Source organism: Varroa jacobsoni, unplaced genomic scaffold (genome assembly GCF_002532875.2).
Source record: "Varroa jacobsoni isolate VJ856 unplaced genomic scaffold, vjacob_1.0 scaffold_395, whole genome shotgun sequence".
NCBI classification, from domain to species: domain Eukaryota; kingdom Metazoa; phylum Arthropoda; class Arachnida; order Mesostigmata; family Varroidae; genus Varroa; species Varroa jacobsoni.
The window spans coordinates 4,737-22,529 of record NW_019213297.1 but is presented as its reverse complement, the minus strand read 5'-3'; the positions used below and the strand labels follow the sequence as shown (position 1 = coordinate 22,529).

At 40.2% G+C, this 17,793-nt stretch overlaps 2 long non-coding RNA genes across 3 annotated transcripts; one reads left to right on the top strand and one right to left on the bottom strand.

Annotated features, from left to right (window-relative positions):
- Positions 1 to 37: 37 nt before the first annotated feature.
- On the top strand, positions 38 to 11,363 carry LOC111260066 (uncharacterized). Of its 2 annotated transcripts, none has more exons than XR_015310863.1 (4): positions 38 to 170; positions 583 to 688; positions 7,654 to 8,322; positions 10,120 to 11,363. It is a non-coding gene; the product is annotated as an uncharacterized LOC111260066 (long non-coding RNA). The 2 variants fall into 2 exon arrangements; XR_015310864.1 differs by lacking the exons at positions 7,654 to 8,322; positions 10,120 to 11,363 and adding exons at positions 1,442 to 1,571; positions 3,465 to 4,422.
- LOC147753546 (uncharacterized) lies at positions 3,261 to 11,612 on the bottom strand. The gene is made up of 2 exons (XR_015310865.1): positions 11,530 to 11,612; positions 3,261 to 3,634 (listed from the first exon to the last, which is right to left on the bottom strand). It is a non-coding gene; the product is annotated as an uncharacterized LOC147753546 (long non-coding RNA).
- Positions 11,613 to 17,793: the final 6,181 nt, after the last annotated feature.

The window sequence follows — 17,793 nt, the reverse complement described above, 5'->3', positions numbered from 1 at the left end:
TAGGGAAAATAACGCTGTCATAGAGCAGTGGCGGCAGTCACGGCGCTTCGTTGAATATTCTCAGAGTTATCGAGAAGAACAGACGGACAAGTGTTGTGTTCTGACTTCGAGTGGAGGAGAAACATTTGATTCGTTACGACAACAGCGCTACGGCGAAGATAACAGCAAAGGTAAAGCCTACCACTGTGCGGTCGACGGAACTGTTACTATTATAGTTCGCTTTTCCCTAATGAGTCCTCAACGGTTTTTGCCGCGGCGTGTAACGACGCCAGGCAAGCTGCGAGGTAAAGCCGCGTTGGAATTATAGCAAATATTACTAACACGATCGGACAACTGACTATTAGTACGCAAAAGGTGCGGGTCTAAGCTCACTCCATTTGCTTGCCATTTTTTAACCATCCGATTATATATGTATATCGACGAGACGATAATGTAATAGAGAAAACACAGGAACACAAACAGTGTTTAATCATCAAGACAATGGTGGTGCAAATGATTCTCCACACATCGATAACGGATATTGGTCGAATCAAGTGTGTTATCGATAAAAGTACTCCATTTGATATCCCTTGTTTCATCTAGTTTCCAACAGACGCTCGCTGTCGATACCTCTTCCCTGCTGTTTACTGGATGACCACTGTGACGTCATAGGGGCTTGGTCCGAGCAACAGCACTCTACTCTAGCTAGGTAATTATTGTCCTTTTATTTTTTCGAAACATTTTTCTCTAATAATAACATTTTCTAAAGTCTTATTGTATGTTGCGGCGATAGTTTTAGATTAGCTGAAAGGCTGCTTACAATAGAGAGTAGATGTTTTTATCTTGCGCATATAATTTACAAGCGATACAAAGCTGCCAGACGTGATACTTCGTAGCAGAACTATACAATATCACGTACGCTGTATGGCCTTACAATGATCTCTCGGTCAACAGAATCAATAATGTGGCTAGAGGTCTTGAAGGACTATAGGCTAAACAATCGACAGGAGTCGAACTCATTTAGTTAAAAGCTTTTTTTTTTTCGTCATCGCATTGAACGAATAGTGCGGCTGAATATCAATATACCACAAACGAACGAGCGAAAACTCAGGACACGTAGTTTACTAGCGGAGCGTTCACCGATAGCTAAGTGCCATACACAAAATAGAATTAAAAAACATTTTAGTATCTATAGTGAACACTGATCAGTTGAGCTCTTCCATTGATGCAAAGGGATATTGGTAATGTCTGCACTTGGTACCGATATATTTAATGAAATATCGAAAACAAGTGATTTGCCCGAACAATTTTTATCAAGTGCAAGAATTGCCTCGATCGAACTGATCCACAGCACAGGAACGTAGAATAAACATAGATAATGATCAATGAACAATGTCTTCAAAAAGATCAGATTCGTTGAGTACGACAACTGGATGCTTAGCGCTTCGTTAACATTCGTTAGCGGAGCTTCAGGCCGGCACCAAAAACGCCGTCCGAAACAGCCGATTGCCTCATAAATACGCCCGGATCGAAAGAATAGGCCCCATTGTAAGCACTTCCACGAACCCCATTGACGATGCCGCGATTTAAGAGTAAGTAAGCTTTACGGCGATATGAAATTTATTTAGTTCGCATAAAGTATCTTTATGCCTTTCCCTAGAGTTACGATTTCTAGAGATATCAGTGCTGGCACATAGGAACAAGCGTGACCCATATCAACAGATCAGTTCAAGATTACTATCGACAATGGTAACGACAACGGGTAACGAAGCAGCCCGAAGGTACTGCAACAAATACTAATTAATGGAAGACCAATTGAGATCGGGGCCATACGTACATTAGATACCATCAGAGTGAAAGGATGACAGCATCATATTAATGTACCGCACACTGACCAGGGTTCGAACAGAAATAGGGAAGATGACTTGATCGTTAAGTTTGCTCGTATTGGATAAAATGATGGTAGAAGGGTCGATATCTCTGTTTGCTCGCAGCAATCCTACGTCATAGGGCATACTGTGTGCACCTTTTTTTCGGTAGGACTCGAATGGATAAGCTCTGCTTCTGGAAAACCCGATGTGATCAGGTGGTTCATTTCATCAAGCTCGATAAGCGCTACCATGAGCATCTAATATTCACAAGTAAATCTTCGAAATTCGGACACAAAAAAATCATTCGAAACTAAGTGTCGTTTGAAGAACGAAATTCTCTATGATTTACTATCTATTTTATAAATAGATCGTAACTGGCACCATTTCACCGCAGTAGCTGTTGTTGATTTATCCCGAAATAGAAAGCTGAAGCGATATTACTTCATAAATCGTAAAGCTATCCGTAATCGGATCAACTGAAAAAGGACCATATCTGTTCCCACATTCAGGATAGTCGACCTTTATTATAAATTTCCGGCATCTAATCTCACATAAAACGATCACAAAAACTCCTACGATGCACCGCACGCCAAATTTCATTGACAGGCAATGCACTCTAGAGAAAGAAGCGGTCTTTTACAAAATATAATTGAAGTAATTGTACCACAAAAACTGGTTCATATAGAAGAAAGACAACGAGGGTTTTATTTGTTGGGCGTTTCTCTCAAAAGCTGACAAAAAATTGCGCTGAAGTTGGAATAGTACTAAAAACCTGTGCTAGATAAATGTGCAGTGAAATCGGCCAACAACTTTTTCAGTCATCGTTTGTCTTAAATTTAATGTATTATAATAAAAATTCAATGATCTAGAGATATTGCCAAACTCGATCGAATGTCATAACACGTCTCCTACAATAATAATGCTACTGTTATTTTTATTTCGTGCAAAAACAATGTGTTTGCTATGGGGTAAATAGTAACCGCTTAAAGTAAAAGAAAATAATGTATCTATATCAATAAAATCTATGGTGATATGTTGAGGCACATAAAGTAAAATAAATAAAAAAACGCTTGATTGCGTCTAACGATAAGAAACTAAATACGCGCGAACAAACCAATCTCAATTATCTTAAAAGTGATCTATTTTTTCCGTTGCGTCTCTCTCTCTCTCTCCCTTGTTTGCTGCTATTATATGAAAGAAGAAACAGATAATAAACAGACGGGCGCTTTAGGTTCTACTTTTTTTCCTTGAAATCGTGTCACAATATATTCAATGCAGAACGCGATCTGTCAAGTACCGTTGTGTCTATCTGTTTAAGAACATGGCCAAGTACAACGGTTCTCGTATTGCGTCTAGCCTCATTCACACACAGACTCACGCGTTACATCTGAAAGCATTCAACAAACCGACTGTGGCACCACTCTATATTCCTTTATTGATAACATTTAACAAAAACTTCAAACGTTCCATTAATAACACAAATAAAAATATATAAATTGGACATCGTATAGAAAGAAGGTAGAGTGATAAAAGTCAAATAAATTTTTTATGGCCATCGGTCTGTTCTGAATGCGTATTGAACCTAATAAATTGTTCGAAATTGCGCTGGAGCAGACGGACGGAGGAACGACTCCTGCGTAAGAAATTATGATGAGAACGTAGCGAAAAAACGGTGGACAAAAGGATGGGAAGAGAGCCAAAAATGAGTTCATGGCTGGAAACTGACACTGAATTGGCTGGTAGATCTAAGAGGAGGTGGTCGCTTTAGGCATTCGAGCTGACACCTTGAAACAAAAAAGAAATGAGGTTAGTTTGTTTTATTATATATGTACCTTTAGGTTTTCAGAAATTAGAATACTTCAACGATTTTCCAATTTCTGAAAGCGAAAAACCGTTGTAAAAAAAATTCTAATTACTGAAGGTTTAAAAATAAACAGTACTTGCAGCGAATCATGCTTCTTAATCTGGTCTCTCGTGTTTCAAATTTAGATGATTAAGATTTTTTTCTATGTTGCAATTGAGTGTTCTGCTCAAGCAGAAAGAAGCTAAAGAAAAAAAAATTGGAGAAATGATTGTCTATGATTTTGTCTAGCCCAGTCTGTTTCCGTGGAAGCCGTGCGCATCCCGATTTCCTGGTTTGATCGAGGACGATTGTTTCGCTATAGTTTTTCCATTTTGACCATTCCTATAGCCTGTTTAAATTCGTTCAATCCAACAAACTGAGTTGTAGTTTTGATCATGAAGTTACCGCTTCTACTCTCAATGCGCTATGTGAGGGGTGCTACGCACCGTTGCGAACCTACGGAACCCGATGAACATGTCTCCACTAATTTGATAAAAAAGTATTTGAACAAATATTCATTTTGACCGTAAACAATACTAAATACATATATATATATGAAAGAAAAAAGAAATAAAGGCAGACACAAAAACGAAGTAAGGCGTCGTTTAGTTACATCTCTTTAAAACTAATCTGATTGGAAACGGTGATAACGGCAGTACAAAAACCTGTTGCACACATTATTGAGTAAATTTTAGGACACCGGCTACTTCCAGTTGGATCGAAATCACAGAAAAATATTAAAGATACATTTCTAAACACTGCTCCCGATCGTTCTCGTTTATCGAGTTGGTATTTGGGCTGTGTTAGGGTATTAGCAAAAATCTATTCCAAAATAGGAAGATCTTCTGAAACCATTTCGAAGAAGCAGATAGGAATTTTACTGAAATACACTAATACGCATCGCAGGATATCTGTGATAAAAAAAAAAAAAAGCATTCTTGAGCCTCATGCTGGTAGAGCATTTCCAAGATGATTGGTGAGTGCAAACACAGTTCTTGATATTCACGCAATACACAAAACCGAAGTTACAGGCTGTAACGATAGAAAACAATATTGCAGAAAGCAACAGAAACACGAGGATGTCTACAAGTCCTAATATCGCAGTTGTTTCGTATACCTATACATTCGGGCTAATCAAAAAAGAGTCCTAATCATTAATATTCGCTCGTTCACGAAAACTGTAGCTCTCGCCTAAATCTATTGCTAATGTTTGGGTTTAAATTTGGCTTTGTCAGCCGGCTGTAGAGCCAAATGGTTGCTAATAAATAAAACGTACGGTAAGGTGCCTAGGTATAGGTTTTCGGTTTCTGAGAAGCTGAGGACCGTATACAACTAAATCAAAAGGGTAGTTGAACTCGGTCCAAGTCGCTGCACCTCTTCGGAGGCAGAAAATCTTTCATAACATCTAGAGCTCCTGTATTGTTATTATTCAATCGGGGGAAAAGGCGAAATGTCGTATTCCTGTCATCTAGCTAGCTTTCCTTTCCTTTCATTCATTCGATATATTGTAAAAATAATTTATATTGGCTGGGTCCTTTGCTCATTTAGCTCAGGTCAGGTCCATTGTGATTGTGAGTGCACGCGGAACGATTCATGGTGTAGCACCATATTCGGTGGACGTCAACGTTCGCTGAGTAACAGCAAAATGTTTATTCCAGTACCGGGCAAAGGAAAAACGCACCAGTTATAATGTAAACATATCGATGTTAGAAGCCCACACGAGATAAACAACGAAAGGTCATTGGTTAGACGGTGTTTGACGAATGTGGGTAAAAGCAGGCTACAACAGCCGAATTCGTGTTGTCAATAGATTTGCCTCCGAACGCCATTATTAGGGGTTTTGGCAGGTCGTACGCCATGCCTTTAGAAAGCGCACGCCGATCCGCGCAGTCCCACAACGGGCCGGACCAATACAAATGGGCGCGCATATAATTGCTTCCTTCAGCTGGGCCGCGACGTACGTGGGCAGTTTTACGATAATTACAATAAAATAAGTTGGGCAGAAGCGCATACGCCAGGTGTACTGTAGAAGAAATGCACGGGAATAGACAATAGCCTTCTCGTATCGATGGTTTCTTATGATCGTGATGCTCAGTTTTATAGGAGATGTGATCGTGGATGAACTTTGATTATCGTATTATGTACATACAACATGTGTTTGCACTGTCGAATATGAGCGTACGAAAAGAAAGCGGTTACTAGTACTTTTGACATTTAGACAAAGAAAGATCTTTTTGATTTAGTTTGAATATCCATCTTTTCTCTCTAATATTATGCTACATACATTAACGAGATGGAACTTCTGTATAATTGTGGGAATAGTTGATAGCAGTCTTTTCCAGTTAGTGTCAGACCGTGCGTCTCTCGTATGCAGCTCAGAACAACGGATCTGCGGTGAATCATACGATGGCATCGATACACAGAATCCAGCATTGAACAGATAGCATTCCCTAGCTAAAACATTCCCGAAAATCGCGATTTCAACTTAGCAAAACAGCGTGAATGTTTCAGTGAGAAATAGAAATAAAAATGGAAGCAGACAGAAAAAGAAAATCGACAGACAAAACATTCAAACGGACGAACCCCGTTGCTTTATGCGTACCGACAGTAAAGTCACGAAGTCTTCAATTAATTCCTTACTCTTAACGAAACGCAGGTACGACGATAAAGGACATCTTTCTAAAAACTAAATAGCAAAAATTACAATCGTAAATATGACCGTAATAACAATGATAACATAGAACATAATACGAATAATTTATATTGTACCAAAGCGTAAATCCACATGTATGCCCATGTACTGTTAGCGAGAGCTATAAATTGAAATGATCTTCCATTCGAAGGGGCTAATATCGATCGTTAGTAGCTAGTGCAATGGTTTCCGAAAGTCGAGAGGATTAAGGTTGGGCAAGTTGATCGGGATTACCTGTTAAGAACGTGAAACGGATAAAATTAATTGATCGAAATTCTTTTGGCCGGAAGTAGAAGATGACAAATTAAATAGAAGGCATTTTGTAACGCAGACCCGGTAAGGCATGGCGGTACGAACGATACTGATGAAGCTCAAAGCGATGATCAAGCCTCAAGTTGATAGGAACACGATGAATAGGACGACAAAAGGAGGCTAACGAAAACAGCGTTAATTGTAAACTAGTGACCTCAAAAACAGCATCTTCTTTTCGTGAACCTCCTAAAAAGGTAGACCGTTATTACACTTGAACAGTCAATAATGCATAGGCTATACAAATAAAGCTACGAACGAAAAATAATAACACAGTAGTCATCTAGCTCATAGGAACTATGTTGTTGGATAGTTTTTTTTTTTCTAGTTGTTGTTACCAAGGGGTACGGGCGAAGACAGGAGCGCGTATCAGTGACGGAGGTCTTTATGTGAGCGATCCCTGTACGGCCGGCGAATCCAAATTAGAACCACTATATTCTGGCCAGCGGATTTTACTATGCATCAACAAACAAGATTAAGCTCTTTTATGTCAAAGTATATTCGGAGGAAGATCATAACAACCTAAGTGTTTGGCTTAGTCGATACATCGAACTCAAGAACAACAAACGATCTTCACAATAAAATAACGTTATCACATTTATCGTATCATTACATTCCGTGATCACACGTTTCATGTTTAACATGTGAGTCTTCTTCAATGATGATAATAACAGTAGCAGCCACGGCGATGATTCTCACTATTACGATCGATTACGAGTACAGATGATTATTATCTCCCTGCTGTTATTGTTACTATTCGGATATTGATTATTATCGTCTTATACTTTTTAGTCATTACTTTTTCTTTTCGACTTGTTTGTTGGCTACAACACGTACAACAGACTCCGCTATTGGGTTATCTAAGTGGCGTTAACGGTTGGTAACGATATAGTTCTTCGACGCAGGTCAGAAAGAAACTACAGCACCGACTCTATGTTGCTTTCACTTTTTTCTGCCAGTTCTCTTTCAGACAAATTATTAGAGGACGATTAAACGAACCCGGTGGCCCAGCAGCCCCTCGCCTGGCATCACCGTACATGCGACAGCATGTACATACGCGTTTACGCACATTTGTGCGTGTGTTTCTTCTCGCTTTCACCTGGCATGAAATCTCTGCTTTGTGCTGTGCTAGCATGTGCTTTACTCTGCTTGAGTCACCCGCAACTTGTTGTTCACCTATACATAGATATATCCCGTTGTTGTTGTTGTTCTTGTCATATAGTTTCGACGTATTTTGTCGATAACATCAACTATAACGTGGGCGACAGCAGCAGAAGCTTCGTCCAATAGTAACCAACGCAGTAATATAACTTCACTAACAACAACGGTTTCGTAAGTTGACGGTCGCTTCTGCCGTTCGTCGTACGGCCGAAGCAACAGCAACAACAATTCTAAAAGTTACAAGAGATATACCGCAGTGTCTGCTGGCGGTCCGCGTAGGGCCAGAGGAAGTCTGAAATGATCGCGACAAGTCTGCTAGGCGTTGTCGTCGAGGGCATCAACAAATTGCACAGAGCGCCACCAGTCGCGTTACGCCAAGCCGCCCATCCACGAGTACATGAACTAGGCTTATACAATGGCAACGTACCTACCCGGAGTAGAATTCTTCTCGAATACGATTTCGCAAAGTACGTTACCGATTCGATGCACTGTCGTTTCCATTTATATATGTATATGATGATATTACTGTGGTACTCTGTGGAGCTATTCCCTAACAACATCCCCCATACGATATAACTCCACAGTTGTGCTCTATCTCTGACAATATGCTAAACACAGCTGAATGAAGGCACATATAGAGATATGGTCAGTTTCGCTAGTGCATTACAAAATCACTGCTCGTTTTATAGAGATAGGTCTGCCGGCTACGTGCTAAATAATAATATCGATCAAAAATGGCACTTGAATTTGGATTTATCCTGAATTTAGTCATTTTTGCCGTTCAAAAATGACGTTTACAATTGCAGCACTTACTTTCTAACGCTGACTTCCGAATCAACGACGGTTACTCTAAGCAGATCGTTAGCGCAAGAAATGCTCTAGAAGTCTTTGAAAGCCTCGTACTGCTGTTGATATAGCTTTGACTGATCTAGTATTCGATCTGGTTTTGCGAAAAATACGTCTGCAATTAGGAGAAGACAGGTAACAGAATTGCCACGAACAGGATGACTCTTTTGTCTCCTTGTTAACCTATATTTACAGCCATACACGTACAAGCTGCCCTCGGATGACCAAGACCAAACAAACTCTGCTTGGAAGTTGATGAGGAGGCTTTTGTAACGCAACTTTCAAGTAGAAATTGCGAAAAGACCGATACTTGAAGTTCTGTTTGGAGCCTACTCAGAGTGTCAATAAGGGCAGCCCGGTAGCGGCTCTAGCAGCAGTAACCGAAGTTAGCGCGGTGAACATATGATTACAGGTTGAACTTAGTCTATAGCCTGAGCCTTTTTTTTGTCGGTATAATAATGATTATTGCGTTACATAAAATAACTATGTTGTGACTTTTTGGTTTCTAACAAGCAGAAGTGAATGACGCTCTTGTCAATCAAAAAAACAAATAAAACTCCCCATCCGGTCTGCCTGCCTGTAATTATGGTGGACATGAAAATAATGATTTTCTCTTTGATTTATCGTTACGAACAGACACTCAGTAGCGACCCTATCTTTGTACAGACTCGTGCGTTCGGCAGAGATCGAAATAAAAAGATTATTATCGATTTTTTAAAAGCAGCAGGAGGCTGGCTCGGTCTGGCCTAGTCGACCTTAACTATCCAGAGAGTCCTAGCGTCCATGATATGCTGGCGTGTAGCATACAACGACATCGAATCGGAACGAGTAAGGATGATATCAATTATATACGAACGAACGAACATACGTACGTACGTAAAAACAACCGCGTTCGATCGTAGCTACATTAAAGCTACTGACTAAGGCGAACTTATAATTATTAAAGTAGAAAGTAGTTTAAATTACAACGAAAAACTATACCGTACGTGTAACGTATGAGTTTCTATTAAAACCGCCCAGATGAGTATAGAGACGCGGTCTGTGAATCCGCGTTCGCACGCATGCATGGCTTTGTGGCTATGTGACTATAGATCTGGCAACGATATGCACAAACGACAATAGAAAGAACTTAAAATAAATCTAACGAACACAGTACAATTTGGTGCCAACCTGAATAAAACCCATTTTAATGGGCAGCCTATAGAAGTTAGTTAGGTACGGTTAAATATTCACTGTCTACGAATTGTCGCAAACGAGATACTAATGTTCATTCGATGATACTAACAAAAAATAATTCTGTCTCATTACATCTGCTGATACTGTCTTGTAAATGTACTGCTAGCTAAATTTTGTAGATTCGTATCGCCGAAATTACGCAGTTGTAAAACAAACACCCTAATTTAACGGTTATATTTCAGAAAATATAAACCAAATGGAAATAATCGGGCTGATGATACCTCATTATCAGTAATTGCCTCGGTAATTCGAGTCATCGTCCCATAGATGTATTGGCATGATCCCGATAGTGTCTATCGGCTAGTGATGTAGAACGCAATGGGCGCCTTATCGAACATACGACGAAGGATTAATTAGGTACAACGGCAAGAAAATAAAAATAAATATTCTAATGTGTATATAAAGGTAAACAGTTTATATATATTTGTATTATACATTACGTAGACAATAACGTACACGTCAGTTAAGAATCATTATATTGACAACGCTCTAGCTACTTGCGAGCGGATATGAAGTTTATCGTGTTTTATATATTATTAAGTCTTATTATGCAACGTAACTGCAACTACGCCGGCATCATTGCCGTCGTCGAGGTCACATGTGCCAATGGAAATCCCCAAAATCAGGGTCAACTGCTTTGTATACGTAAAACGATCGCGCCGTAACTTTTTCCAATGACCAATAGTAATAATAACAGACATGGCACAATGATAATGATATTCGTAATAAATATTTTATTTTTGATTATGTCACCAAAGCTTCCCTCTCGACTCTTCCTTATGACATTTGACTGCTGCTGTTGTTGTTGATGACGAGGCTGATGCGAATGTCGGGCGACTATGAGGTTTGTGAAGGCGTTCTGTGATTGGAAACTGATATAGTGCTCGGTCGCGTGTACGACGGACGAAAAATGTCCATGCAAGAGGCTGTGTGCTGTGCTATATGTTGGTCAGCGTTTATTTATATAACGCCGACGTAAAGGGCCTTTTCGGCAATGGGTCTGATGGTCGTTCCCTACAAGTTACTGCTCCCTTGCGACTTGAACACGTCACGGCTATTCGGGTTCATCACCCAGAACGCTTACGGCTACTGCATCGCTTCCGCGGCCACCGCCGTCGCCGCTGCAATCAGCGTCATTGGTTGCTTATCATGCCGTCAATTACTGCTAATTATAATTCCTTCTACCATCACCGTCATTAGTAGTCCTTAGTTGATTTATTATTAGGAAACAGGACGAAGTGAAACTTTTCTTCGCATGACTTTTTGCCTGGATGCTAACAACGAAACGTTGGCCTATTCGTGTTTACGTGACTATGATCGTGGTTGTCACTGGCCAATACTGCGTCTATCGCTAGTGCTAGTGTGAAAGCACATCGTTTACGTACTTCGGTTCAATTGTAACATCTGTAACTGCCACCACGATAGCTAGACACGTTATGATTATTATTACCCAAACATACTATTTTATTATTATGTATGTTGCAGTATATTGAGAGGCTTGTTCGGGTTGGTGTTAACAGCTTTGCAAGAAAAAATAGAAATCATCGCAGCTCTAAGGAAACCAGCTGAGAGGCTCGATTTTTTTTGCTTACTTTGTTTGCAAAGGTTTCAGCAACAGCTTCACCGGCGTCAACATCCAACAGGTCTTCTGTTGCCACCGTTGTCGTTAGCATTGTACGTTCCTCTGCCAATACAGCCAGCACTATCAGGTCAGCGCCAATTGGCACCGCTGAGAGTGTTTCAACTTCCGCCAGACGTCCTCCTTTTGCTTATGCAGTGTGCTTGGTTCTATGTGCGTGTGTGTATGTGACCGTGTTTATGAGTGGCTTCTAAACGAAATAATGCGTACGTACACACATGAGTGTATTCGCTTCAATGTGTATTTGAGCATTTGTCTGCGCCTTTGTCGGTTAGTGGTCTATCGACTGAATCTATTCTTGACATCCTCCTCTCCACCTAACCCAGATCTGGGTCGGTTCAGCAGAGCAGTCAACGGTTCAGACAGCAGTCGCTGTCGACGGGTCAGCCAGCAACGGTAAACCGGTCCTAACAATTTCTGCATAGCAACTTTTTTTCCTACGTCTTATTTTCTATACGTCCTCTGCGGCAACTGTTACATATAAGTTTTTTACATTTTTCTCTATACGACTATAAGTATACGATTAAAACTGTCACATACCGCGATTGCTGCTTCTGACAGTACAACACAGCAAAGCACGACAAAACTATCCGACTGCTGTTTTCCCCTTGCGTCTCTAATAAATAATAACGCTGGTAGTGTCCATCTGATATCGGGTACGTCTTTAAAATCGACTTTTTTTTCAAGCTTTTTATCTTTTGCGCGCGCGCGCGTGCACATACACTCCTGAAAGTAGCCGCTGTGGTGGGTTGTCCTTTGATGCAGATCTTTATTCTGGTTCGCTTCCCTAACAGAGTGATATCTTTTTCCACAAAGGGGTCTATATGGGGGTGGTCGATCTTAATGCAATAGAAAAGTGCGACGAGACGAGTCCGAATAATTTGCATTTTCCTATTATAAAACCTACGTTTTCAGGCTGAAAAGTAAACCAAAACAGACGGCAATGGCGCTTAGTCGTCACAGTCTTAGCGTCACTAGAACTGGCAGGGACATCGTCGTACACGTCTCAATGCGTTCCATAGTTTGGTGGTGTATTTTCTTTGGCTAATCAGTGTATAAGGAGTTCTTGCTATAAAAAATTCAACATTGTCCTGCTTATTAGAATAGATCATGTAAAGTAAATACTCATTGTTTTCACGTTTGATTACCGTAATCATCGTCGCCACTGCAGGGAAGGCGATGAACGCTAATGGACGCCATTAACAGGCTCGAAATCGTAGCTGCTAAACTTCGCTAGCATTTTATGTGTCTCCTTTCGCGCAATTTTTTCTCCTTATTGAATAGTATAATCTTCGTTTTTTTTGTGTATTCAAGTCATGCCAGAAAGAAATTGTTTACGCAATCGCTTAGCAACAAAACGCTGATAGCCGATAGTACTGTCGTAGGCACGGCATTAACAGATATCGCAAATGAGTCCTATGCACATGGGCACGGATGCACAAGTCTAACAAAAATGTGCCATTTAAAGTTAGCCAACCCTTGTACAATGGTTCATGTACTTTTGTTAGCTAGCGTGCGGCGACAACCATGTAAATGTAAAGGTGACACACATCTATATATTATCACGTATTAGTGTGTAAATAGATACAATAAACAGGTAGTGAGCAGCGGGACGCAGATTCAGTTGGCACCAACGGCCAGCAGAGCTCCGCTACCATTACGACCATCTTCATCGGGGACTATTTTACTGCGATCAATGTCGTGATAGCCAGAAGCTCAGGGTGGCATAATGTACCTGTGATATTGTAACAGGGTGAATAAGATTGTATGGTAAGCTGGCCGAGCTGTAGGCATTGTTGTTGATACTGCTATTGCCAACCAATGGCCAAATCGTGGAAAATTAACTACTAGCTCGGAGGAAAAGGTCAGCGAAGAAACAAAAATAATGTCAGCATATCTATAACACGTAATAGGAATCGTGCCATTACATCGAAGGTGTCATCAATGAAACGGGGAAAAGGAAACGTTACCAGTTCATACCATATGATATGTATATATATATATAGTGTTCTATTCGCACATGGATCTTTGAGGGGAAAGAAGGCCAAGCTAGCAAATGCTGCATTTCTGCAACGGACGTCTATCCACGGAGGCCAAGACAGACGACTGAAGAGGCAAAATCAAGAAAGAGAATTGAATGCTCCATCTGTTTATCAGTAGTCTTGATGGGCTATACTGCTGCCCATGCCCTTCAAAAGATCTATGCTCTCCAGAATTGATCGGCAATGGTCTCTCCGTTTGCTTAACGGATAATGCATACTGATTCGTTGGACCTAAGCAGCGATCGTTAACGTTATCAGATTTTACAGTTGGATTCTATTAGTACATAAACGTAACGTTAATCAGGAGTTTTAAAGTCTAATTCAAGCGTGTTTTGTACGAAGTACGGATATGTGTATATGTATACAAAGCAGCAGGATGGTTTTCACATAATCAGGAAAGCCCCACGGCGATGTTAGGGGACAGTTCTCAATCAGCATTGCCTCTTTCGCGCCGCATTTCAATTTGCCATCTAGATTGAAAATTCTATCTATAGATAGAAAATTCACACATTTTCTCTATAAAAATATTTTTCTAATTCTCGTATTCCGTTTGAGCTTTGTCCAATTTCTTTGGCTGATTCAAGGGAATCCTGGCTAGTTTCGTGGAAATTTTAATACGTACATGGGTTTTCTACTCCAGTGCAGAGCATAAAACTGGGAACGCGTAAAAAAAATGCTTAACTTGATTGTACATTTACTTTTGATAGTTTCCTAAATCAAGCTAAGCATGTGGACTTAATCGCTCCGTGTGTTTGGCGTTGGTGTTTATTCCTCGTCACAGAAGGAAGCGAACAGGGACGGCGGTTTAAATCATAGTTACGATTAGTTGTTCTGGCCACGGTTAGCGACATAGTCCTTTACAGCTGATATTGACAACGGCACGATAGGTCACTTTTTTTCACTCAGTTTTTAAGACCTTTAAATATGCTGGTGTACAACACGTTTCTTAATGTTTCTAATAGTGATCAACTGAAAATTGCCTATTTTACCGTTATGACTAGTTCTGTGAAGGTTGCATCAATAGTCTGTTCGCGAGATATTGAACAGATACTCGTCTATTCAAATTCTACGGAACGCTTCATTTTTTCGTCCACAAACAGGTGCGGGTAAAATATTAACTAAGTACTATGATGTTCCATGCCCGTCTGAGATCAACGAGCAACATTTGTAGACGCTAAAAAAACTATCTGTCTGATTTGACATAAGGTTGGTAACAATAGGAACGGTAAAAGCCGCTAAAGGGTGGATAATCAATTGGATATTTATTATGAATATGCATTATATACTACCTGTTTAACTTGCAATACGTCCTAGTATATTTCTACTGGACACGATCGATCATTATATTAGATTTGAAGGTAAAAACGATCTTTCACATTTGACTTGCATAACCCGCATTCAGTAATAGAGCAATTCTTCCGTCTCACGAAAATATACGAGATATGTTCTCATAATAATGTTTGCTTTCTAACGATTTTTTATTCGTCTGCCTAGACAATTGAGCAAAGGAAATTATTTGCTTTTTTTTTCCGTTTATTATCCGCACCATATATGTATACATACGTAGGCATATGGAATGTGTTCAGGAACACATTCAGCCTGAATGACTAGCAGGTCTGATACTACTGGTTAACGGAGGATCTCCTCATAGCTGGGACTCAATGTGAGAGTTTAACTAAGCAGCGAAAACAGCCCCCAAAGAAGTACCTGGTTCGATGAAAATTTACATCTGACGATAATAGATGAGCACGGTTCTCTTTATGCTGTATCGTTCATTGTACCGTATGCAACGTAAACGAATATCTCTGGACGTTACTTAACTAGAATCTGATCGGAAATTAAAAAGAGACCGGTCTATTAGATACCAACTGGCTAACTAAATTGACTGCACGCTAGCAATAACTACGGCAAAAAAATTCATGCACGTTTCCATTTGGCGCCTTCTAACCACAAGGCATAGAGAACGTATACACACTACATATAATTATGAATTTTAGTAGTAATGGCTCAAGAGGTTCTGGGCTTGCTTTACGTGCCGTTTCGATTACTCATAAACACGTGCTTACATGGATTATAACAAAGAAATGCACTGAATAGTCGAGTGATCTGCCATTGTTTGCTCTTCGGGTTCATTGAATTTGCCTTCAGCATTTCTAAACATTCTCGTTCAGTAACTCATAGCAGGCCGGTCTTGGTAACGTTGACCCCGCTATATCCCTATAATAAATCTCAACTTACATGGAAGAAAGAAGAACACGAAACGGTACCAAGATATCGTAAAGAATTATGTTCCCAAGTGACTAGCACGTAATCCCCATTTGACCCCAATATAGCTGCCGCTTAATCTGATCCTGTTTGAATTCAAAATCGCCACGGATTGATGTTTTTCAGCTTCTATTTAACAGACCAACTTTATAATGTTTAGGTGAAATATATAATGTATTAACATTAGTTGCATGATTTAACAATTTAGAGGAAAATACACGAGTCACCTGCTGGGCTGGGAATTTAGAGACCTGGGCTGAAATGAAACGTCCTTCCACCTGAAGCCTTCTGCCGTTGATCTTTCAAACGCAGTTCTGTGCGGCGACTTTCGCGTCGTTCCAGTTGCACGTATGCAGATTAATTGTTTACGACAGCAGAGGAGAAGCTTTATTCAAAGAACACATGCTTTTAATTGAACAACACTAACGTACCTGAGACGTTTTGTTTATATTGCTTGATCTGAGATACGGAATAAAGGTAGCGGACACGTCGCAATATATGTTACCTATTTATATGGTGCCGTATTGCAGAAACAGTTCATTAGTAATGCTAAATCGTTTTTAGGGTTCTGCTGAAGCGAAAAAATGAAATGCGAACCTGTTTTATGCGCAACCGGATATATAAATAGAATTATCGATAGTTATAGTAGCAATTATAGAGTGAAACTCAAAAGATGACAACCCTTCACTTTTATCTGCTAGTCAGAAACTGCTTTCCCTAATCGTCTTAAAGTACCCCAGACGGGGTTACATAGCTAATGTTAAGCGCCGCTAAAGCGGACTGCTGGAGAGAGAGCAACGCTCTTCTAATAGCTCTCTCCACTATCAACATTTCATTAATGGGTTGTATAGACGATCCTTGGATCACCCATTGAGTTATACCTATGCTATATACTGCGACTGCATATATAATAACAAACTGCTAGAAAATTTCTTCAGGTTAAGCGTATTAGAAATCGGCGTTTCATGTTATCGTCATTTCTTAATTACAATTTGGTTATGGCTGTTTCTTTCGTTACCTCATAGAGAAGGAGACCAATCGTCTCCTGGTCATTCGTGCAACTAAACCGTATGGCTAGTAATGGCAAAAGAACATCCTTTGACAATTATGTCGACTACAGCCGTAGCAGCAATCTCTGAGCTGCTAGTGTACGTTATTGATTATAAAACGTTGCTTTTAGGCTAACCTTTACATGGCTAGAAAAAGATCTGTCACAATATCATGACAAATCCCTTCGTTAGTTGTTCTACCCGTAACAAGATCTGAACAGTGTTTATCACGTGTTAACTAGCTTCCTTACGTTGGCTCTGTTTCAAAATTCTGATAATATTTCAGCGAATTTCGTTGTCACTTCTGCACTTCGCTAAAGACGGCCCTATTAAGCATCCAGAAGTGCGTTCCATACATTATAATACGCCATTTATTAGTAGCATAGCACGCATAAACGTATACATTTGCTATATCCTAGCTTAGTTTCAGTACCCTTCAGTACCCTTAGAATCAACAAATTACTAACTAGCTATTGTGTTTTTGCTCAGTCGACGATCAGCCTGAAGTGCGCCTGTTTCCCAACTCTCGAATCATTACGGCCAGTAGTACACAGGGTCTGTGAAGTGCGCGCTTGGATTCATAGTCGCGCAACCTCGAACTGTGTGCGCTTCCGGCGTTGTTAGGACAACGACGATCTACAGACAATTGGCGTCCAGTACTATCACTTCATTTACTACAGGTAGATTACTATCGATCTGAGGCTAACTCATTAATTATTATACGTTTCCGTTGTTGTTATTTATATCACGAGTAACGCTGTTGATCATGTTATAGGCGCTGTTGCTCACGTTTCCCTTCAGTTCCTCGAGCTTGGTCACTGTCGCAAGTAGTGGCCTAATCTGGACAGAATTGCAGCACAT